Source organism: Rattus norvegicus, chromosome 3 (assembly GCF_036323735.1).
Source record: "Rattus norvegicus strain BN/NHsdMcwi chromosome 3, GRCr8, whole genome shotgun sequence".
NCBI lineage: Eukaryota > Metazoa > Chordata > Mammalia > Rodentia > Muridae > Rattus > Rattus norvegicus.
In genome coordinates, this window is record NC_086021.1 from 180,310,032 (window position 1) to 180,335,601 (window position 25,570).

General features: G+C 44.3%; 1 long non-coding RNA gene across 1 annotated transcript in view; it reads right to left on the reverse strand.

Annotated features, from left to right (window-relative positions):
• Nucleotides 1-469: 469 nt before the first annotated feature.
• The window catches only part of LOC102557230 (uncharacterized), a 30,663-nt gene continuing 5,562 nt past the window's right edge, over nucleotides 470-25,570 (reverse strand). The window contains exons 2-4 of the long non-coding RNA XR_005502770.2: nucleotides 11,909-12,153; nucleotides 11,711-11,800; nucleotides 470-684 (exon numbers count right to left, since the gene is read on the reverse strand). This is a non-coding gene — a long non-coding RNA (uncharacterized LOC102557230). The remainder of the gene's footprint in view (nucleotides 685-11,710; nucleotides 11,801-11,908; nucleotides 12,154-25,570) is intronic.

A 25,570-nucleotide genomic window follows, 5' to 3' on the forward strand; every position in this document is an offset into this window, starting at 1 on the left:
TTCCAAGCACTAAATACAAAGTCCCCTATCTCCTCAGCAAGCAAACAAAATGGCCAAGTCCCTCCTGTACGTCAGACATTGATCTGGGTCTTGGGGATCAGATGATGAGCACAGACGTTCCTAGAAATTATGTAGCTTATATCCCTGCAGAGAAGAAAATGACCAAGAGAAAAAGAAATAAGCCATTTCATAGGCTATTAAGTACTGTACATAAAGCGAGGTTTTCCAGGACACAATTGATGAAAGATAGCCTCACTGAGAGGCTGAGAGCTGTATTTTCAGTAGGACCTGGTGGGTACAAAAAGAGCCATGCAGACCTAGTGCAAGCACAGTGCAGGCAGTAGCTAGGCTGGAGTGGTCCTGACATGTTCTAGGAAATATAATAAACACCAGTGGGGCCGAGCTGTGGAGAGGTGGGTGTATGGAAGAAGATAAATCTAGGGGCGGGCAAAGGTTTAATAGTAAAAGGTTTTGTCGGGCTAGCAATGGTGGGTATTTATTATTTATCTCTCAGAGCAGTGCAAAGCCATTGGGACAGTTTGTCAGGGGAGTTACACAGTCTGATGGGAACTGTAAAATCTGTCTTTTCTTTCGCATTTTGTGGAAGCTATCCGCTTCTGAGTTCATCGAAGTTAGGAAACGATTGATTGCAGTCTCCCGCTCTTACTTTTACTACGTCAGATTCTGAAAGGAAAGGGGAGAAGGAAAATAAGTAGCATGATTCTCAAGTGCCTCCCACTGATTGGCAGACACACTCCAATCCTGAGGTGTTCCATGTGCAAATGAAGGCGATGCTCAGGAAGCTTTAGGGAGGCCAGCAGTGGTTGATAGGTCTGTGACAGAAGCAAGTGGAATTGTAGTGAGCCATATTGGATTTGGGCCTAGCCGCTTTGTGACTGCATAGCTCAAGGTGGCTACTTGACTCTGGGCTGCATGGCCACAGAGGTTTAACCTTGAAATGACTGCCATACAGACTTGAGATTGTTGAACTAAGAGCCTCTCCCAGGAAGACCCTGGGAGCAATGACAGGATGTTTCAGCCTGAGCAAAACACCAGATGTCCCTGAGCAGATTCCTAAGAAGGGTTCGACCTTTTCAAAGAACATGTCCCCGGAAGACTGTTGCCTCTTTGTTATAGGAGGATATCTTGCAGTGTAGTGATTCACCTTATATCCTTGGGCACTTCTCAAACTCCCCCACCCTAAGCTTCAGTTCCCGCTTCTATTCCTGCCTCAGAGCTTTAAATGCTGTACATTTCTCTCAATAAACGAGACCTTGACAACAGAATCTTGCTTGGTCTCCTTCTTCTCTTGCCCCCCATTTAGGCCCAAGGGTAGCGCCCCTTCGGGACCCTGAATAACTGGGTCCCCGCTGGCGGGGACATGGAATGAATGCTTGCCCCTGCAGGTGGGAGCTGTCCTAGGAAGATCCAGGCTCAGTGTACGTCACGATCAATGGATGCACTCTTGGGGACATTGGAGGTAGACAGGGCTTATTCACAAATGAGCTACGTGGCTGAGGAGGGAGCAATAGGACCTCTGGCTTGGGGTTGAACAACACGGGGGTTGTCGTATTAGGATGAACGTAGCATTTTGAAAAGTTTCAGGCTTAATTTTGGTTTCCTGGTTTTCTTTTGTAAATCAGTCTCTCTTTTAGTCTGTAAATTGGGGCCATGAGTAGACTTCCAAATGGGTTCATCAAGGACGTGGTTGGACAAAGACTTCTTAACATAGCAGGTACGTAGGAAAGATGGTGATACTGATTTGGGAGTCAGTCTTGGGACAGAGTGAGCCAAAAACCGAAGAGGAAAAAGACTTTTGAAAATCCTCATATTAGCCCAAATGCTTGAGTTACCCAAGATGCACAGGCCACATGAAACTCAAGAAGGATGACCAAAAATGCGGATGCTTCACTTCTTCTTTAAAAGGGTAACAAAAATATCCATAGGAGGGATAGAGAGGCAAAGTTTAGAGCAGAGACTGAAGGAATGGCCACTCAGAGCCTTCCACACATATGGTATATATATATATATATATATATATATATATATATATATATATATATATATATATATATACCAAAACTAGATAAGAAGGATGAAGCTAAGAAGTGCAGGCTGACAGGAACTGGATGTAGATCTCTCCTGAGAGAAACAGCCAGAACTTGTCAAATACTGAGGCGAATGCCCTCAGCAAACCACTGAACTGAGAACGGGACCCCAGTTGAAGGAATCAGAGAAAGGACTGAAAGAGCTGAAGGGGCTTGCAACCCCATATGAACAACAATGCCAACCAACCAGAGCTTCCAGGGACTAAGCCACTACCCAAAGACTATACATGGACTGACCCTGGGCTCCAACTGCATAGGTAGCAATGAATATCCTAGTAAGATCACCAGTGGAAGGGGAAGCCCTGGGTCCTGCCAAGGTTGGAACCCCCAGTGCAGGGGATTGCTTGGGGGGGGCGGTAATGGGGGGTGGATGGGGAGGGGAACACCCATATTGAAGGGAAGGGTGAGGGATTAGGGGGCTGATGGACAGGAAACCAGGAAAGGGAATAACATTTGAAATGTAAATAAGAAATACCCAATTTAATAAAAATGGAGGAAAAAAATCCTCAAACTTAGTCCTGGGTAGGGGCCGGGGGTGGGGGAGGCAAGTCAGTTGTCAGAAGGAAGAGGAAAGTGATCTTTACAGAGAGGGAGAGTGGTGACAAGCCTGAGGAAGCTGAGTTTGCTGGGGAGAGGACGACAGCAGAGATTTACGAGGTTGAGACTATCTACAGCACTCTAGACTTGTCGCAGGGCTCATAGCCCATAGATTTATCATAGATGGACTGTTAGCTCTTTCGGAAATTGGTAGTGTTGGATCCTGACCTCGGCCATGTTGATTTTCCTTGGATTTCTCTTTCTTGGATGGCTCAGGTGCTTCCATTCAGAACGATGTGAGGTTTTCCTCACCACGGCACTGGAGTTGATGATCTACATGCTCTCATAAGGGTACACAGTCAACATGTCCTGCCATCGTCAACTTGGCTGGCCATCGTCAACTGGACCGGCCACTGTCGCCGTTCAGGCTCATCTCTGCCTGGGACAGTCTTCCCCATCTCTTTTTGCTGCAGTTATATTTACTCTTTTCACACTGTAGTCGTTGAAAAAAGAAGTACTATTCTTGGCTCATACTCACTTTATGAGGAGTCCGCACTTTCTCATGAACGGACCCTTCTGCATACAAGAGTTTCCTCTCCTTCTGTATGGCCAGGTTATTCTGACTTTTCTTCATTCGGTTACTCAGTCAATAATGTATGTTGCTATGGACTTATGGGTATATGTTTTTATATTTGGGGTTAGAACAAAGTCAGCCCAGGTTGCTGCTCTTTCTTTCCCTGGGTTCATCGACGTAAAACTACCTCAGTTCATTTTCTAAAAGATTTACTATGTATTTTTATCTATGTGTCTGTGTGTGTATATATGAACGCATATGTGCGGCACCGGCACAGGCATTTGCTATCTTGGAGCTGGAGTTACAGGAAGTTGTAAGGTACTTGATATGGATATCAGAGATGAGCTCTGGTCCTCTGAGAGAACAGCAAGTCCTCTTAACCTCAGTCTTTTCTCTAGCTCTTCCCCTCAGTTTCCTAAACAGTTTCACGTTATTTTCTTAGCTACATGAATAGGTGACATTGATTAACTCACTAGTTATGGCCAATTTGTTGTCCATGTTATACAAATAAAGTTTTGTGGACATTCTTACAAATCAAACAACAGAGATTCAAAGAAATGACTAAGATGAAACTTCTCTCATTCACATTGGCATGCAAATCTCCTAATGAACCAACGGGACTCCCCCAGCTTAAATGGTGCCATGATACCCACGCCAAGGAAGGCCTCCTAAACACACAGTGTGATCCCGGACCCACACGGTTCAAGATTATCCTCCCCGTAGCAGCTGGATGTGCAAGGCCTCAGTCTCAGAGCACAGGAACTGGAGACCATTGCTGCATGAGAGCATGCACGCATTTGCTCCGATGCCTCTTTAAGGGACCACGCAGTACGTTCGCTGGCATCTCAGGTAATGATGTTGTCTAAATAAATAGCACAGCGTGTTGTGCTGATTTAAACTCCTCCTTGACATCTTATCACATCTGTTACCGTTGGCTTTCTCTTATGATTCCCAGTATTACAACAACAAAACAAGGATCACTTAGTGGCCACCTGAGATTCTGCGTGAGTGAGCCGGAAAGTGTTTAAACGGCAGCGCCCTATATTAAATCTCAGCAAGAACGTCTCAATCTGTTTATAAGGCACCGCCTGCTGTGCGGGACTTCCACAGTCGAGCGGCCCTGTCTAGCTTAGTCATCAGTCAACTGGTGGAGAAAGTCTAAAAGAAGCATCAGGCAGGTTTCAGACTCATGATCATCTCTGAGTGAAGCTCACGGTTTCCTGGGACGATTTTATAATGTAGAACTGGGAATTATGGGGGTGAAGCTTGGTTCCATGGGTAAAGTGTTTGCCGTTTGATTTTGAGGATCTGAGTTCAAATCTCCAGGACCCATATAAACTCTGGGTACAGAAATCTGAACAAGCAACCCTGGTACCAGTTGAGACAGAGACAGATGTATCCCTGGTACTCACTGGCCAGCGATGGTAGGTGAACATTCAATGGGAAACCCTTTCTCCAGAAATAAGGTGGAAAGCAACTGACAAGATACCTATTATTGACTTTGACCCCTACCCACACCCACCTATGTACGTACATGTCCATGATCATAAGCATGTGCACATGCCAAGAGCACACATGTAATTGAGATTTATGCACAATATCACGAAACTCCAAATTTATTCATTATATGCACTTAGGTGAGATTTATCCTATCTGTGGGCAAAACACACGCATGCATGACATTGTATGTTATGTTGACATATTTACAAAGGTAACTCTATAATAAGTCCATGGCATATTATGTTTGATGTGGATTATTTGACACGTCTCCCTGTTTTCTCTGTGTAGAGAGATGTTTAGATAACATCTAACATAGGATCTGGCAATGGAGGCCATTTTATGTATGAGTACAGGTTAGAGCAAGCATACATGCTGAGCGTGTGTATTCCTCACATGTGCATGTGCGTGCATGTGCACACATGCATGCTGCGCTCACTGAAAAAGTTATTAGAGAGTTCGATTAAAAGTTATTAGTTCAATCACCGTCACATCTTGTAGTAAGCACTGTATGGAACATGGTTTGAAAGAGATTAGAAGACAGAGTCATTTGAATTAGTTCTAAAGAGAACTTGACTTTTCTTTTATACAGACTGTTTCATAGAAATACTTGAAGCCGTATATATTAGAGCTAAATCTTAGTGGAAGCCTGCAAATTCATAGGCCTTGACACTGTCAACCATTCTTTATTTTCCAGTATTTTAACAAAATCCCAAATACTCTACTAATGCCCTCTCATAACATCAGACAATTATTATTGTTGTTGTTATTTATTATTATTATTATTATTATTATTATTATTATTATTATTACTTAACAGGAGGCATCTCACTGCTCTACAGAATGAGGTTGGGTCCGACTGTAAACCTCAGCGTCCCCATCCCCCAACTATTGGTGGACAGCCTTGCCTCTTGCTTGAGGCCAGTGTGTGTGGTGATTTGAATTAGTGTCCTCACTGGCTCAGGTGACCTCTCAGCTTCCTGCTTTGCTGTCATGCCTTCCCAGTCATGGGGGTTTCCACCCCATGGACTCTGTGCTGAGACAAACCTTTCTCCCCAGGTTGTTGACGGCCAGAGTGCTCTAACACAGCAGTGGAGCACCTCCCGTCCTTGCGCTCTCGGGCAGGCCATCTAGTTTGCTTTCACCCTTGTTATGGGTCGTGGTTTTGTTTCCTGTGCTGGACTCGGAACCCAGGGCTCACGCAGGCCACACAAGTGCTCTACTGTGGTGCCTCAGCTTCAGCCCATCTGTCTTTTTCTTCTTCAACCTCTCTCTTGCTGTGTGTCCATAGCCTCTCTTCACTTTCCCTGGCTCCCAAGACCTGAAAGTAGGAGGCAGTGCTTTGTTTCAACTTCCTCCTCACAAACATCCAGGAGCAGGTTTTGCTTTCCCTGGTTCTTCTGAGAGTTGTCCCTTCTCCTTCACCACCATTTATTTCTTTCTGCCAGACCAGTTTTTACTCTCCTTTCTGGACACAGACTTCCCCTCCCATACATGTCCTGTTCATAAGCAATTCATTCTAGATTACATCCAAAACTCACGTTTCTCCTTGGAAAGCAAGTCTTACTTTTCTTCCATTCTGGAATGGTCCAGTGATGGCGAATTGTATGAGCCCCTTTCACGGGGCTCTGAGATGCTTGACTCATTAACCAAGTATTATTCTATATATTCCTGTGATTTTTAAAATGAGATTAATGCTTAAACAGTAGATTTTTTTCTTTCAATTTCTTTTATTTTTTTTATCATTACACAAATGTCTGGGTTTTACTCTGACATTTTCATACACGTACATCATGTCTCATTTTATATTTAACTTCCACCCACCCTGTCCCTTCTTCCTTTATAGTCTCCATCCTGTACCAAAGTAATTCCCTTTCTGCTTTTATGTCATGTGCACACACACACACACACACACACAGAGAGAGAGAGAGAGAGAGAGAGAGAGAGAGAGAGAGAGAGAGAGAGAGAGAGATCCCACACATGTCTGAACAAATGTCATTATGTTTTATAACATTGAATTATCGAATATATACTCGGTAAAGCAGATTATCTTTAATTTAGTGTAATGTTAATGAATTTAAGCCAACCAGCTGAGGGTCCAGACAGAAGAGATCTTTCCTTCTGTCATTCAGAGAGATTTTTCTAGATGACCACTCTTTTGGATCTGTTATGGGGTGGATTATTAAGTCCCTCTGGTCTCATATATGATAATAAGTGGTGTTAGGAGGGAAAGTCTTCAGGAATTCATGAGGATGACACTAGGTCATGAAGGCAGAGCCATCATAAGTGGATTTAAAACCCACTGGAGCTACCATAGATCCTACTGCCTCTAGTGACCAAATGATGGCACAGCAAGAATGCCATTCATGGGCCAGGAAGCAGGCAGGATGCTACCTTGGCTCTACCTAAGACAGATTTCAGTTCTCTTACTGGCTTTGCCCAGAATATACATACACATATACATTCTCTCTCTCTCCTTCCCCATGGCGTGTGTGTGTGTGTGTGTGTGTGTGTGTGTGTGTGTGTGTGTGTGTGTAAGACAGAAGTTGACCGGGTACAGGGTCTTCCACTGAGTCTTAAGCTTGTCCATTTGGCAGAGTAACTGCCAGTCAGTCCCAGGGATCGCTCCATCTATGCCTTCCTAGTTCTGGGATTACAGATGTCCACACTGCTGCGCCTGACATTTTACATGGTTATCGGGGTGCCAGAGACTCCATGCTTTTGTGGAAGGCAATTTCCCAGCTGAGCCACGCTTTGCTGGGATCCCTGCCCCATAGCTCACACTGCTGACCATGATTCCATGGTTGCATTCTCAGTGTCTGCTTCTCTCCCTTTCTTCTCCCCGTGTCTCTCTATCTCTGTGAGTCTCCCTCATAATTCTCTGAAGGACCAGGGTTAGTATTGCTGGTGTAACACAACTAATGTTCTGTGGCCTAACCCAACCACAGGCTATGGTCTGCATAGTGTTTCACTAAGCAGGCGCTGCTGGCTATGAGTTCTTAGATCGCAGAATTTAACCGCATCACAGCCTCAGATACATGTAAATTCCCACCAGGCTTTCTGAGGAAGAGGAGCCAGCTTTCCCCAGTATTAAAGTCACTGATGACCTATGCTCCTCGCTGCTCCTGGATCAGGCCAGAAAGGTTCCCGTCCAGTGTGTCACCTTGCTTATTCTAACGGCAGAGTTTATTCTAAGTAAATCTTTCTCTTCTATTAACTTTGTAGTCACAGAGTTCCCTTCTTGAAACACAGTCTAGTAACTTAACACATTAGGTCTCATTCATGTAAAAAGAACATTCTGGCTACAGACAGGCAGAGAACTCGCTCTTGTCCAAAATCCAATAGCGTGTTTGCAGTTCCCAGGCCACCAAAATCGGGGTGATCAATGAGAAGATCCGTTAGCATCTCTAGGGGGATAAAGTCACGGGCTGTAAGTGATTTGTTATAGCAATTACTTTTGCATTATATACTAATAAGGTTCCACGGAGCCAGCTGTGGAATGGGAGGAATAGCTAGATTCGGCTAATACATTTTAGGGAAAATGATTCTTTTCTGCTACAATTGTCAATAGCGCTTGAGAGGCAGGTTTATCCATCTTGGCAGTGTTGAGCTCCGAGGGGGGATAATTCTCTGTTATGGAGGAGGAAGGGAAGAAGGAAGGGAGGAAAGGAGAGAGGAGGGGGGATGGTAATGGAGGGATGGAAAGGAAGGGGGATGGAAAGTAAGGAAAGGAGGGAGGGAGGGAGGGAGGGAGGGAGGGAGGGAGGGAGGGAGGGAGAGAAATTCAGGGAAAAGTTTTTCAACGTTTATTGGCAGCCATGCATGCAAGCTCATTAGTTCAACACTGCATTGAACACAGTTTTGTTTTCTTTTTCTTTCAAAATTGGATAATGAAAATGAACGTGTACTCTCTAAAGTGGTCACCATTCCTTTGCACTCCTGTGGGAAATAATTTCAGAAACACTTTTTTTTTTCTTTTTCCACACACATGTTTGGAGGAGCCAAGCAACAGCCCCGTAAAAAGAAAAGGGGATTGTGATTTAGAAAACTGCTCCGAGTCCATTTCCCTGCAGAGAACTGTGAGAATTCCTGACTAAATTCTGATTATTCATGAAAAGACCTCTAAATAACTTCAGGTAAAGCCCTTAGCAGTTTCCACAGGCACGTGTGGCTGTTTTCTCTTTTCCCTAAGTTGAAGGGACATTTTCATCTCCTACATAAATACATCCATTTTGTTCCTCATTTGCCTCTTGTCAGAACTATGCCATATCTTCCCTTTATATTTTAAATCTATGGGTTTTCCTTTGGAGTTTTTTTTTTCTTAAGAACTAAAGGCAAAAATCAGATCCACATTTTGCCTCAATATGGAAGAGTGCTGTACTGGGTCTCAGCTCTGTGCATCCCTGAGTTCAGAGTGCTGTAGTGTCTGTCTCAGTTCTGAGGATCCCTGAACCCTTTAATGGTGAGAGGGATCACAAAGAAGACAAAGATGAGAGGTGAAGAGCAAAGGTCTGGGATGAGGACATTTATTTTTATTTTTATTTTTTTTAGTCTTTATTAACCTGAGTATTTCTTATTTACATTTCGATTGTTATTCCGGGCCAACATCCCCCCTAACCCCTTCCCCTCCCCTTCTATCTGGGCTTCTCCTCCCTATTCTCCCCCCATTACCACCCTCCCCCCAACAGTCTAGTTCACTGGGGGTTCAGTCTTAGCAGGACCCAGGGCTTCCCCTTTCACTGGTGCTCTTACTAGGCTATTCATTGCTACCTATGAGGTCAGAGTCCAGGGTCAGTCCATGTATAGTCTTTAGGTAGTGGCTTAGTCCCTGGAAGCTCTGGTTGCTTGGCATTGTTGTACATATGGGGTCTCGAGCCCCTTCAAGCTCTTCCAGTTCTTTCTCTGATTCCTTCAACGGGGGTTCTATTCTCAGTTCAGTGGTTTGCTGCTGGCATTCGCCTATGTATTTGCTGTATTCTGGCTGTGTCTCTCAGGAGAGATCTACATCTGGTTCCTGTCGGCCTGCACGTCTTTGCTTCATCCATCTTGTCTAATTGGGTGGCTGTATATGTATGGGCCACATGTGGGGCAGGCTCTGAATGGGTGTTCCTTCTGTCTCTGTTTTAATCTTTGCCTCTCTATTCCCTGCCAAGGGTATTCTTGTTCCCCTTTTAAAGAAGGAGTGAAGCATTCACATTTTGATCATCCGTCTTGAGTTTCATGTGTTCTAGGCATCTAGGGTAATTCAAGCATTTGGGCTAATAGCCACTTATCAATGAGTGCATACCATGTGTGTTTTTCTGTGATTGGGTTACCTCACTCAGGATGATATTTTCCAGATCCATCCATTTGCCTACGAATTTCATCATTAAAGATGGCAGCTCACCCTGTTCATCACGATGGACACTGTGCTCGTTTGGTTGTGGAATCACTGTTTCCTCTAGATTGCAATAGTCCTTCCTCTCCTTGGGGAATTACAAAAGGTTCCCGAGGCTCATGAAAGTCAAAAGAAATGACAGGACTTGGACAGAGGCTCGAGAGGCTCAGAAGACAAAGGAGCAAGCAATTCTGAGGTTCCGCCTTATGCCCATCAGAAGGGCTAAGATAAAAACTCAAGGGAAGGCACGTGCTGGCAAGGATGTGGAACGAGGGGTACGCTGCGTCCGCCATTTCCGGTGGGATTGCAAACTTGTACAGCCATGTTGGAAATCAATTTGATGGTTTCCCCGAAAATTGTGACTAGTTCTACCTCAACACCCAGTTGTACCACTGCTAGACATATTCCCCAAAGATGCTCAAACACAGCACAAGGGCACTTGCTCAACTGTTTACAGCAGCTGCAGTCATAATATCCAGAGACTGGAAACAACCCAGATGTCCATCAACTGAAGAATGGGTAAAGAAATCATGGTACATTTGCACAAAGGAATATTACTCAGCTACTAAAAACAAAAACATCATGAAATTTGCAGGCAGATGGATGGAACCACGAAATATCCTGAACGAGGTAACCCAGACCCAGAAAGACACACATACTATGTACTCACTTTTAAGTAGACATTAGCCGTAGAGTACAGGATAACCACACTACAGTCCACAGACCCCAAAAATGTAAGTATTAAGTAGGGCCCAAGGGAGGATGCTTGAATCTCACTGAGTAGGGGAAATAAAATATACATCTGGGGTGGCTGGAGGAAGGGGTTGGGTGGGAGAGTAATGGGGGGGGGGATCAGGGGAGAATTTGGTGTGGAGAGGATGGCTGGGGGCAGGAGAACTGGGAGAGAGAATTGGAATCAGTGGAGGGAGGGTATCTCTGGGGGAAGCTGGAGATCTGGGACAGTAGAAGCTCCTGGGAGTCTACAGGAGTGACTTTGGCTGGGGCTTCTGGCAATGGGGGATATGGAGTGTGGAACAATACCTCCCGTGACTAGGCAGTTTAGTCAAAGAAGGGATGGGGACACCACATCCAGCCACAGTACCTTTGACCCATAATTTTTTCCTGCCTGTAAGAGTTTGTGAAGGGGTAAAGATGGAGGAGAAAATGAGAGAATGGCCAACCAATAATTGGCCTCATTTGAGTCCCATGCAATGGGAGGGAACCTGCCTATGATACTATTAATAATATTCTGCCATGCTTACAGACAGGAGGCTAGCATAACAGTCATCTGGGTGGCTTCACCTAGCAGCTGATGGGGACTGATACAGAGACCCACAGTCAAGCATTGGGCAAAACTCAGGAGTCTTGGGAAGCGGGGTGGGATTGAAGAAGCTGGAGAGGTTCAGGACACCATAGGAATACATACAGAACCAACTGACCTGGGCACATGGGGACTCACAGAGACCAAACCACCAACCGGAAAGCATGCATAGAACATACCTCATTCCCCTACACACATGTAATAGATGTACAACTTGGTCTTCATGTGAGACCTCTAACAGCAGGAGCTGGGCTGTCTCTGATTCTGTTGCCTGCCTTTGGATACCTTTCCCTTACCTGAAATGTCTTGTCTAGCCTCAATGGGAAAAGATGAATCCAGTCCTATATGCCCAGGCGGGTTGATGTCCACAGAAGGTCTCTGCATCTCTTGGGGGAAAAGGAAGGGCATATAGGGGGAGAGGAGGGGAGAGTTGAGGGACTGGGATGATCATCAATGCCACTTTGGCTTTATCTTCAGGATATGCTAATACTTACCAGAAGCAATGGATGATAGCTTAGCAAGTTGACTGCAGAAGTCATTTTAATTTTCTTCCTCATTGAGGCAGGTCCCAGTACTAAAATGTTTATGACCACACAGTTGGGGACCACATAATTCAGTATCTCTTTCAACCGAACGTAACCATAGAACTGTTAGTCAATACCATGTGAACAAGGGAGTGCCTGCAACTGCATGGCTTGTCCATCTGGAAACTTTGAACACAATAGATACAAAAGAACGTCTGTTGGGAAAAAGAAAGAAAGACAAAAGGTTAATAGTAAGAAGGAGAGAGAGGGAGGAGGAAAAGGAGGAGAGGAGGAAGAAGAGGAGGAGGAGGAGGAGAAGGAGAAGAGGGAGAAGAAGAAGAGGAAGAAGAAGAGGAAGAAGGAGGAAGAAGGAGGAAGGCGGAGGAGGAGGAGGAGGAGGAGGAAGAAGAAGAAGAAGGAGGAGGAGGAGGAGGAGGAGGAGGAGGAGGAGAAGGAGAAGGAGAAGGAGAAGGAGAAGGAGAAGGAGAAGGAGAAGGAGAGGAGAAGGGGAAGGGGAAGGGGAAGGGGAAGGGGAAGGGGAAGAGGAAGAAGAAAAGAAGAAGAAGAAGAAGAAGAAGAAGAAGAAGAAGAAGAAGAAGAAGAAGAAGAAGAAGAAGAAGAAGAAGAAGAAGAAGAAGAAGAAGAAGAAGAATGGGATTTTCTCAGGGAGGGAGACTTCAGTGAGGCAGGTTTCATGCCAGTGGGCTTTTGGGAGACATAGCTTCCTGCTGTGTATTTTCTCAGAGCAAATCTCTCACATAGGTTCCTCTAGGTAACACTAATAAGCTCATTGCTTCACTGAACTGGGTGTTGGTGAAATCATTCCTTCAGTCTTTGGTTCCCTCGCCGTCTGGGGTGAACAGTTATCGATCATGCTGTCCCTAGGAAACATCCTACACAGTGGTGGGGTGTGACTGTCATTCAAGTATACATCTTTAGGCTATGAAATTCTGGAAGCGAATTCTTTTATTCTTGTATAGTGTTTGTCTAAAGTAGTGACCTCCAATACATTTTTATATCTTTATGCGACGGACGTTGACAATACTTCCCCTGCCCTCTGCCACACTCTTTCGTCTGTCCCTCCTCCTGCTGATATTCCCCCTGAAAGTCTTTTTTTCCTTGTCATGTATATATTTTTTAAATGTAGGTTCCTCACATGAGAGAAAATGTATGGCATTGTCTTTCTGAGTTTGGTTTAAATTGCTTAATGTCTTGATGACCAATCAAATCCTTGTTTTTCTTTTGGAAAACAACATCCCTTCGTATTCTCTGTGGCTGAACTCCATTGATTCATTCATCCACAGGGCACTATAAGCTAACATCATAGTTTGGTACTGTGTACAGTTTCACATGAGTGCGGATGTCTCTAGGGTGTGGGGGTTTCTTTGGGGAGGGGGTGGCATATACCCAGGAGTCATATGATATCTTCTGGTCTTCCTTTCCATTTCTTTGCAGGAGAGTGACCTTGAGGAGGCTAAGTTTAATTGAGATTTGAATACAGCTAGGTCTAGCTTGGCCATTTCTCTTGGATTCCTTATTTCTAAGTGTTCCTGTAGCTGAAATTTATTACTGCTTTTAATCTATGGGTTGAAATTGTCTTCAGCATTGGGGTTTAGTTAATGCTAATGCGACATGTTGCAGAAGAAAACACCATTGCTCATGTACCTGGTGACTTCTAAAATACAGATATTTCCACAATGTGTATTTACAGCAGTGAAATAGCTATTTTAAATGTCTAGAGTTTTGCATTTTCCCTTCTCATTTTGATTAACCCAAAAAGAAAGTTCAGATATTCTTCGGCGTCATATTGAAACGGCGGTTCTGGTACTCTCCTTCGTAAGCATTATGTAATAATGGATAATCATGGACCAATATTTTGTACATCACAGTTTTCTCTGATGCCCTTCTGTGTTCTTCCCACCATTGAAACACTGGGTCTTTTTTAATGATCATTATTTGTCGTTCTTTTCTTTCTGTGTGGAGCTATCTTGTCTTGTCTCCTTCACAGTGGTGAATTTATCTCCTATTTTTATTGTTATCCCAATGTTATTTTTTCTTATCCTTTGTCCCTGAAATGAATAATTCTTCCCTGAAGCTCCCATGAAAGTGGGCTTGGATGTTTGTTTTCCACACTGACCTTCATAAAATTCTCACTTCTTGAAATTAAATTTCTCTTTTCTACCCTTTTTACTCTCGGGTAATATTTCCTCACTTTGCTTCTCCTGCTCCCCAAAAGAGTGACTTTTGTATATCCCCCACCTCATGCTCTTGCTAAAACTAAGGCAGTTGACCTAGTGTTGGAAGACACAGCCCTGCCTCTTTTCCTGTGTCTTATCATGTGACTTACACAAGGAGTTAATTGCCTAGAATGTTATTGGTTAAGCTATTTCTTCTTCTATGACTATCTGAAGTACTTATAATTTAATTAACATACTTTAATTGAGAATATCTCCTTTGCTGTGGTTCCCAGACTTGTCATTGCTAACTAGTTTGTGGCAATTGGAATCATTTCTTTGCTCTGTAGTTGGCCTCTATATCTAGATAAATACCACCCCCCAAGAATTCATTCTAGAATGAATCTGTCCCCACGAAAGGCACACACAGTGGTGAGGTATAATTCTGAGTAAGTGCATGTTTGGGGTTTATAAAGGCTGTCTAAAGAGGAACTAAGCTAACTTTTAATGACTTCCTGGAAAACTGCAAATGCATTTCCATTTTTTTTTCTGCTTGTATGACAATTACAGGTCATGAAAACTCTTCTACATTGTTCAGGACATGGGGGCATACTGTACATAATTGTAAAGATCTGAGCTAATTCTTCTGAGATTAATAAGTTAGTGACCGTCCTGGGTGCATTTTCTAATACTGTGATAAGGCACCCTGGCAAAAGCAACATAAGGAAATGTTTATTTTGGCTTACACTTGGAAGTATAGTATACCATGACAAAGAAGTCACAGAAGCAGAAGCCTCAAGCATCTTGTCACATGGGATCCACAGCCAGGAAGAACAGAGCAGTTGTTTCTCTGCCTTAGCTCAATCCTACTTTTTTTTATTTAGCCCAGCATTACAGCCTAGGGAATGGTGCCACCAATGGTGGACAGATTTTACCACCTCTTACAGGACATCAGCAGCAGGAGAACGAAAGTCCCTTTTCATGTGGAAATGCAAGCTGAGTTCCAGAGTTAATAACAGACTTCAGAAGCCAGAGGTGACTGAGTGCTAATGGGAAGTTCATAGCCTACCCCAAGGACCTAGTCTTTGACACTAATGCAGTTTTCAGTTCTCAGTTGGATCTCTCATTACTGTGAAGGGTTTTCTGTGTGTTGTTGGGTATTGAGTGGCACAGAGGGCCACTCCTGTAAATCCTAGTTGTATTCTTGACCCTAAAGGATGGTAACTAAAGTGTGCAGACATTGGTAGATGTTCCTTCCAACCAAGATGACCTCAACCCTGATGGTTAAGCATGTGGCTTGAAAGGGTAGGAGAGAAAAGGGGTAGAAAGCTGGAGACAGAGAGTGGATGATACCATTGCCCTAAAATAATTCCATCCTGGATGTGGCCGTGCGTGCCTACAATGGCAGCACTCAGAAGGCTGAAGCAGAAAGATGATGAATGCCAGGCCCTCCAGTGGCTGGTTTCTGTGTCTGCTGTCTTCACATCCATCAAACAATTCAACCCCCAGGCTGTCACGAGCCCTCCTGTGTGAGCAACACCAGATAGCACAGCTCGTGACTCTGGAAAGCAGCGTTGCTCAGATGTGTAGAGTTGGGGGTTGTACTCAGTTCATATGCTCCCACTTTCCAGTATGTGATCGCATGCAAGTCACCTGGGAGCATCTTGGAACAACTGTTCCCCTCAGCACAAGATGGAGACACTACTAGCAGTACCGTTTACAAAGGTTGGTATCGTTAAACTGATAGATTAGACTGACTGGACGCAGGCTTCTGGGCATGCCTAGGAGCGATCATCCAGATTAGGGCCTCTGAAGTAAGGGGGCTTCCTCGACTATGCATGGCACCGTTCCAAGGGTTGGTGTTCTGGAGTGAGTAAAAGAGACAGGTGAGCTGCCTCTGTTCTGTGTAATACAGAAACAGGACGAATAACTAATGTGGCATCTGAGTTTTGATGTGATAGAATGACTCTTAACTAGTCCCGAGGGTTCCATGTTCCTGAGGGCTTGTTTGGCTTGCTGTTGTTGAATAGTGTGAAAGCCTTAAGAGTTGGCATCTAACTGGGAATCCTTAGGTCACAGATCAATCTTGAGGGTATATGTGACCTTGACCTATCCTCCCTTCCTCTTCTCCCTTCCTCCCCACGGGCAGTGTTGATCAACCCTATGCTGCAGCCCTCAAGTTCTTCCCCGGGACTCAAGCAATCGGAGTCAGTTCATTACGGACTTTATATTAGCTTTCTTCTTCTTCTTCTTCTTCTTCTTCTTCTTCTTCTTCTTCTTCTTCTTCTTCTTCTTCTTCTTCTTCTTCTTCTTCTTCTTCATTTCAGTAACAAAATGCCCAACAGAAATAGTTTAAAGAAGAAAGATTGATTTGGCACTCGGTAGCAGAAGGCTCCGTTTATCATCGTCTGGCTTCAAGTATTTGGCTGTGGTGCCAGGTCTGTAAAGGAAACTGAGAAAATGCTTCAGGAGTTGGCGGGCATGAGGCAGGGGAGAGAGGGATAGACACAAAAGTCAGGACAAGGTATAGCTTCCGATGATGTATCCCATGACCTACCATCTACATGGAGGCCCTGTTCCTAACCCAATTCCATTTCCAGACAATTCATAATTTCCCAATATTATGAGTCCATCAAAGGGTCAATCAGTTCCTTAGATGAGAGAACTCATGAGATCTGTCATGCCCAGAAGATGTGCTTTAGTGATCCCCCAGGCAGTTTCACCAAGAGCTGACAAAAGTAGTCATCCCACAGCGGTAAAGATGCTCGCTTCCAAGCCTTACAACCTGAGTTCAAGTCCCCAAACCTGAATGTCAGTAGGAAAAAACCCAAAAATCATTATCTGACCTCCATGTGCATACAAGGGCACACATGTGCGTATATACACCATATATGCAAATAGAATAAATAAATGTTCATTTCGTAACTTGGAAAAATGTTTAATAGAACAAATAATCACCTCAGACCAGCAGTTCTCACGCTGTGGGTCTCATAGCAGATATCCTACATATCAGATGTTTATATTATGGTTCATAAGAATATCAAACTGACAGTTAGGAAGTAGCAGTGAAATTTTGTGCTGGGGGCATTACCACAACATGAGGAAAGGTCTCAGGATTAGGAAGGTTGAGAACCGTGCTGTACACAGACATGTTAGAAACTTCAAGTCAAAGGACACCTTCCTTTTTGGAACTGAAAATTATCTAACGTGATTGCCAAGACCAAAGGATTAGCACACATCACTGTACATTTACCCCGAACTTCTTTTGTGCCTGGAAAAGCAAACACCATGAGTGGCAGACCCTTGGATTGACACTGTCAAGCATCCTGTGACAGAAACAGAAGAGCACAACCTATAGTGTAGCTAGGAGTGGCAGTATACGGCAGCAGTTGGGAGGTGGAGGCAAGAGGAGTGTATATTTGAGGCCAGCCTGCTGGGCTTCCTGGAAAGACAGGTCTGACAAAATGTGTGATATGAAGTGATGGTGCCTTAGGAATGAGTGGTTTTGAGGACACACTGGTGACACCGTGAAGTCATTCCACACAGTTGTATTTGGAAACTTCTGGGACTGCTGTATAAATTTTTTCATAGTCAAAAACCAAAGTTGGGACTGGGGCTGGGGATGTAGCTCAGTTGGTCGAATTCTTGCCTGGTCTGCACAAAGCCTTGACTTTGGAATCCAGAGCTCCACACACTGGGTGGGGTTGTACTCACGCTTCCAGTACTCTGGAGAGCGGAGGCAGAATTCAAAATTCATCCTTAGCAATGTAATGAGCTCAAGGCTAGTCTTGGCTCCGTGACACCCTGTCTCACAAAAGCCAAGGCACAAATACATAAAATGATGGAGACCCAGTTGTGATTTCCTAGGGAGTCCAAGGGAGCTACTGTCTACTCAGTGGTAGACAGTACCTACATTTCAATGTCTCAAGCATGTCCTTTCTGTCTATAGCTGGCCTGGACCCTGTATTCCCATATCACTCAGGGACAAGTGTGCAACACAGGAAAGAACAGGCAGACTCAGAGGGCAACATGAGTCTTAGTGTCTTCAGTAGATACTGAGACTGATTTATTCTCTTGGAGGGACAAGTCACCTATTGAAATCTGGGTCTATATTTCTGGACATCAGGTGGGAAGTCTCAGACAGTGAGAATAGCTCAGAACTCATCTAGTGTACCTTAGAGAGGAGCTGAAGACAGGAAGTGCTGGTGGGCCCAGCGGAGATCCAGCCTGTATCACGCAACGTTGAGGGGTATCTTTGTGCTGCTGGATAGAATGTGCAGTCTCACCAGATAGAGCACCACTGTCGGCACACTCTGGCTTGACGGCATCAGGTCCCACAAGGTGTGTGGACCATCAGTACTTTAAAGCGGAGACAGCAGGCCCACACAGGGGGATCTGGCTTCTTAAATGTTTGGTGTTAAGGATAATGCAGAGGCAGAGAAAATCTGAGATGCAGGTGGAGAGCCTGTGATCCACACTAGCTGTACCCCCACCCCCACCCCATTTCTTAGACCCTATGAGTAGTGCATGGATGAGGACCTGTCACACTGTGTCAAAAGAAATGTCACCCTCACCTCAGAGTGGAAGGTTTTAGAGCTAAGGAAAGCACATGGGACACAATATACATATCAGGGCTGGCATTAAATCAAAGCTATTAAAGGAAGTCTAGCAGAATGGGCTGGTCTGAACGCTGTCAGTCTCTCTGGGTTCCCTGCCAGGCATGGAAAACCTATCAGTTGTGGTGAAGAATTCATCTGTTGATCTTAGAGCATCTGCCAAGCTGTCCCTGGTACATGACAGCTGGGAGAAATTTCCTTTTCAAATGCAGATGCTCAACTGATTGGCTAGGGGTTGTCGGGGATAGGGTAAGAGATGAAGATGTGCTGATGGGTGACAGGAGAGGCGAAGCAGCTGGGGTGAATCTGATGAAGAAAATCAAGAGAACTCTAAGTGTCTCCTAAAGCCGTCCCTGCAAGTTTCAGATAAGCCACTTGTCACAAGTCATTTCTTACTGGACCCCTATTGGCTATGACAGCTTTACACTGGACAGAAAACCAAGCACCCAAACTGGATTTTCACCTTTATGGTTTTGAAACAAAGTGTTGGCTGGCTTAGCTCAGATAAAGCTAGAGACACTCCCCCACCCCCTACTCCCCAACGTTAAATCTCGAGTGCTTTCCTCTTACTGGCATTACCCTTGAGTACTTTTTTGTCACTGTGCCCTTTAAAGCCAGCTCTGTGGAGAAGCCTAAGCAAGTGGAGCCGGAGGGCAGATGTGGCGGGTCAGGAGGCAGCCGACTTGCAATTATATGATTATTCCTCTATAGAGCTGTGCAGTGGTGACAGACACCTTTAATTCCAGCATTGAGGAAAAGGCAGGTGGAAACAAAAAACAAAGAAACAAAGCCATGCAGGCAGAGGATATCCTCATCCTCCCTGCTAAGTAAATCCCACCATTCAACTTTATATGAAAATGGAAAGTATTTCTAAATTTTTAACAGACAACACTACCAAACTACATTATCTCTTTATTTTTTGAAATAGCACTTTTTTATTATTATTTTTTCCCTTTCAGACAAAAACCTGGGTCCAGAGAGATGGCCCAGTGGTTCAGAGTATGCATGTAGTGCTCTTGCAGAGGACTGGAGTTGTTTCCAGAACCCAAGTCAGCCAGCTCACAACTGTCTATAGCCTCAGCTGCAGGGGGATCTAATGCCCTCTTCTGGCCTCTATGGAAATTGCACTCATGTGCACACACCCACACACAGATATACAGGTATATATGTAACTGAAACAAAAATAACTTTAAAAGAGCTATATTGCCTTTATGCTTTGGAATTATCTGTCTAGTGTATGTCTGTGTAGCTATCTAGCTTTAGAGAGAGAAGTCAATTTACAAACCAGGTACATAGTGTGTGCTACATTATATTAGTGTTTGGGCAACATAGCTGCTTTATATTTAATTTACATGTTTGTGATTTTATTTTCTTCATCATTTTAAATGATTATCTTCTCTGGACTGGTACGCAATTGGCCTGTTTTGTTAGACCTTAAATACTAATGCAATAGAAATGTCTGTGTGTCTTTTGCTACCACCATTGTGTTCCTTGATGAGAAATTCCTGATCTGGAACAGTTGGATCTGAGGGAACTTGGAAGTTACTAATACTGTCTCAATTACATTTCTGTCGCTGTGATAAGATATCCTGACAAGAAGCCACTTAGGAAAGGAAGGATGTTTTAGCCCAGAGTGCTGTGCTACAGTTCATCATTGAGGGAAAGTCTAGATGCGCTTCAAACAGCTAACAATATCCTGTGCATAGTTAAGAGCAGAGAGAAAATAATGCATGCTTGCTTGCTTGCTTGATTTTGCTCACCTACCTAGGGAATGGTGCCACCCACAGTGAGCAGTCTCCTCCCATATCAATTGATCAAGGTAATTCCCCATGGACTTCCTTCAGTCTAACCCAGTGTAAAATTGTTCCTCATTGAGACTACTCCTGGGTGATTCTAGGTTGTGTCATGTTTACAAATTTAACCATCACAAACTTCTAACGGCAAATGAGCCTGTGGAGAGACTGCCCTGTCTTAGATATCCATCAGTAGTTCATGAAGCTACCTGTTTTATTTGAGATTCTGAAATTTCCTCCTCACAACAAAGGACAAACAATCAAAGCAAACAAAAGAAATATGTTAAGCAACACACACACACACACACACACACACACACACACACACACACACACCAACAGTTTATTACTTATTTCCTGTGGTGTCTAATGACATTGCAGTTTGAAATTATCCAGGAAAGGATGAAATATTGACGCGGTGACAAAGCAAAATAAAAACATACAACGTGAACCCAAAGGTTTCATTAGAGGAGAAAAGAAGGTATTAGAAGAAAAGGAATATCTCTGGGTCAGGTCTTTCTTTCAGATTCTTTCCCAAGGCCATGATTGAGGAATTGGGAAGGATATGGTTTTGTCCTTGGGATCTGGAGAAGCATTAATTCCAATTCCAGTCACATTGTTGGATGGACTCAGCTGAAGCATTTGTAACACTGAGGGCTTCGTTCCAGTTCCTCACTGGCTTAGCCAGGAGCTGTTCTAGGAATCTGGAGGCTGCCCGAGTTGCTTGCCTCACAGCTCGCTATTTCTCTTTGCAAAGTCAAAGCCAGGCAGCTTCTCAACATCTGGCGTTCTCTTCTGCCTCATCTCCTGTTTGCTCTTCAACTCTGTGTGGCCGTCCGCTCGCTCCACCCTGTAAGGCTCATGTGATTATGCTGGACCCATGATGATGACTGGGACTGTTCTCACGAAATCCAGGAGTGGGAGGCCGGCTCTCATCTGGGCAATGCATATGGAGTACTGCTGTGTGTCTCCTGAGCAGTTTCGTAAAGGACACGGGCCCTAAGTGTCGCAGGCTACTTGGTAATTTCCAAAATATCAAATCTGGGCCATTGAGATGGCTCTGTGGGTAAAAGCACTTTACTATACAGATCCGATGGTTCCAGCTCAAGGCCCAGAAGCCACACAAAGGAACAGATGTGACGGCACACACTTTCAGTCCCAGCATTGCTGCAGTGAGGTGGGAGACGAGACAATAGAATCTTCTGGAAGCTCCCAGGCCAATTAGCTTGAGTCATGTAGAATGGGAGAAACTGTAGGAGAGACCCTGTGGCAATAGAGTGGGAGGAGAAAATAGACACCAAATGCTGTTCTTTGATCTCCACAGATGTGCCGAGGAGTGAGAATAATCTCTCTCCTCCCTCCTTCCCCCTCCTCCTCTCCTCCCTCCCTCTGTCTCACTGCCTCACACCTATAACTAATAAATGATATTGCTAAGTTAAAGCCCCGCTGTCTCTAAGTTTGGTGGGGGATGAGGTGCCCCGAGTCTTAAGAACATTTCTTTTTCTGCAAAGGGTGTGGAAAAACAAAATTAGGAAACAGTTTTATTCTGACCACTAAAAAATATAAGTATCGAGCTCCTGCTGTGTGTCAAACTCTGTTCCAGGGCCTAGAGAAATTTAAGAAAAGCTCCTATCATAAACGTTATATTAACGTGGGGAGAAGCGATGGGTACCGAGAGCAACGAATAAATGGATGCATTTATATTACATGGGGCCATGCATATTATAAGTCAGAAAATGAATCCAAGGATCTGAGCTATAATTTTAAATGAAATGGGCAGCAGAGGCTTTATTGAGAATAGGAAAATTTGAACGGGAACATGAGAGAGAGGGAAGGGCTGAATACATTGGGGAAAGAAGATGCAGATAGAGCTCCCTTTAACTTTAACCTATAGCCACTCAGGATTCGGCCATTAGAAGCCATAGGGGCTTTTAAACAGCAGTGAGGAATACCACGAAAAGTTAGTGTTCCTTATGAGATGAGGAAATAAACTCCTTTATACTCGTCGACATGTGTATTCAAACATGCTTCGTTCTCCAAGAACTGACAACGGAAGTTATTCACAACTCTGCTCTGTTCACCCACTTATTCCACCATCCAGCTGCTCTTGTAGCTTCCTGAGGAACCTCGTGGTGGAACTCATGCCCCAGCGTAGCAGGGTTTAAAAGCTAAGCAGCAAGGAAGCAAACACTAATAGCTTGCTTCCCATTGGTGGAAAGCCGACGACCACTTCCTGTTGCAGAAGTGGGTAGCTTCCTGTGTGGACGCGTTTATTTGGTTTGTATCTGTTTCACTGAGGAGGTGAAGTGGAATAGGAACACAGAGACACAGAAGAAGATACAATCTGGTTTTAGTAGAATTTGCAATTTCCATATTTGAGAAATATCTGAATAAAGAGGCTTGTGAGAAGTCACTTTAAAGCAACATTGTGAGGAGAATATTCTGCATTTCTACCCCGAGAGCGAGCTCTTGGCTAACACCATGATTCCACAGTGCTCGCTCCCTATTTTCTCTGCAGGCAATCCACGGTTGTGGGGAGGATTCAGGTCTGTACTGTAACCACTGGGCATGCGAGGTTAGGGTGGGGAGGTAGGAAGGCAAATCATCCACTTACAAATATCAGTTAGGCTCTTTACAGATAGACATCCATTCGTCTGTTCAAGGAGGAAGACACTGTCCTTAGTGACAACACACACACACTACACCCACAAAAAACACACATACACACACACACATACCATACACATATCACATGCACACAAATACACATAAGTCATAGATAGGATGTTATTTTAATTTATATATATTTATTTTTCTCCTGTACTGTACAAGCACATGTAAAACGTGCTGACACGTTGTGTGTTTCCTGTCAGACTCTAAAGCAATCTGCCCACTATAGCTTTTGCTGTCAGTCCTGTTTCACTAGCTCACAGTCCAAGATGGCCCACTGAGCTCTGATCAGAGTGTGCGCAGTCGTGTTAGCAAGAACCGTAGTCAGCAGTTCAGACTTCCTTGGGCCATTTCAGGCATCCACCTAGCTTCCCCTCCCATTCACCTTCTCTGGACAGTGACATGGATTTCAAGCCTATGCTTCCAGAGACCGTAGTGACTGTTTGCAAATCTAGGTGGTTATGAAGAAAGGTGAGCAGGACACTGGCCTCTGGGAGTGGGACTCAGTCAAGTCTCTCAAATGTTGATGCTGTTGTGATATATGAAGCTTGCAGGACACTGAGTTAAGGAAGCTAGTTTGTGTAAACAATGGGATTTTTGCCGTGACTAGTCCATCATGAAGATGTGTCCCTGATTGTAGAATGCAAGCAAAACCCTAGGCTCAGAGGATTAAACAACGTCCTCTGTTTGAAAATGCTTCACATGTGTGGCCTCAGTTCCTTACTTAAGAATAACATGTGTCCTATGCAGCTCCAGGGGAGAGCATTAAGATGTACTCTTGCATGATGCTTTGAATAGGCTCCCATATTTGAGCACTTGGTCCCCAAGTGGTGGAATTTTGGGGGAGGTTACTGACCCTTTAGGAGGTGGAACTTGCTGGAGAAAGGAAGAAATTGAAGGAAGACTTTTGAGAACCTTGCTCCACATCTGTCTGTGTCTGTGTCTGTGTCTGTGTCTGTGTCTGTGTCTGTGTCTGACCCTCCCCCACTCCCTCTCTTCCTCCCTCCCCCTCCCTCCCTCCCTCCCTCCCTCCCTCTTTCCCTCCCCTGTGTGGCCCTGCAGTTTCCTGCCTTCCCCACCATGATGGACTCTCTCGTCTCTGGCAGTAAAAAAAAAATCCATTTCTCTCTTGAGTTGCTGGGGCCATGGTATTTTATCATAGCAACAGAAGACTAACTTATGCATTTTTGACTTTTCAACTCTGCCAAATGCACCTGTTTCCTATCCATCTTTTTGTTTTTTATCTTTGGTTGTAATAAACTTTAACGATAGGTAAAGCAATTTCTGAGTCCCGTGGACAGCCACAGACATAATATGCATTTCCGTTTATGGACCTTGCTAACAATTTACAGAGTTATCACTCTTATTATATAAACTGTTATGTAGATGAGAATCTGAGAACTTGGAGAATTAACACTTCTGTCTATTGTTCCAGTTTGCTTCCCTGATGCTGTGATAAACACCGAGAGTAAAATCAATTAAGGAGGGAAGGCTTTATTTAATTTTAAAAGTGACAGTCCATCAAAGGAAGCCAAGGCAGGGACTCAAAGAAGGAAACTTGAGGAGGGAACTTAAGTAAAGAAACTCTGCTTACTGGCTTGCTTCCCATGGGTTGCTGAGTTCCCTTTGTGTATACAGTACCTAGGATACAGACCAGGTCTTTCTGGCTAGGGAGGGCACCGCCCACGGTGGGCTGGGTTCCTCCTCCATCAATCAGCAGTTAAGAAATGCCTTGCAGACATGGCTACAAGCCAATCTGATCCAGGTGGTTCTTCTTCTCAGGTGACTCTAGGTTTGTGCCAAGATGATAGCTAAAGCTAACAATGACATCTACACCAAATTCAAGTGAGCTAAATAATTTTATGAAGCCTGGAACCTCACTGTTCTACTGGGAGACAAAGAGAGACTTGAGTGCATATTGTTCAGGTTTGACATGGCCAATCAATAGCAGATTACAGTGTTAGGTTGGGGTAGCTCCCAAGTGCTCTATTACTACTTACTGAGCTTGCACAGAGAATATTACTTTTGCCCACCAGAATGTGAGCAGAAATCGCAGTGTGCCATGCTGTGCAAACCGAAAGCAAACCTCTCAAAGCCTTCATGGGTCAAGAGTGATCGATTCGAATAACGAGAGGCCATTCGTTCCCACACACTTGTGTGCGCCCTCGTTATAAAGGTCTTCGAGGTGACAGAAGCACATCACGTAGCCTTATAAGATCCACATCAATCAGACGTAGAGTTATAGCATAATTGGAGAGCAGATGGAGACTATCCAGCACGTCATCGTCACCGCTGTGTTCCGTGAGCTATCATTAGGTAAATCTCAGTAGGAGTTTTGTAAAGAATGGCACAGTAGCACGGGCTGCTGAGGGCTCACCA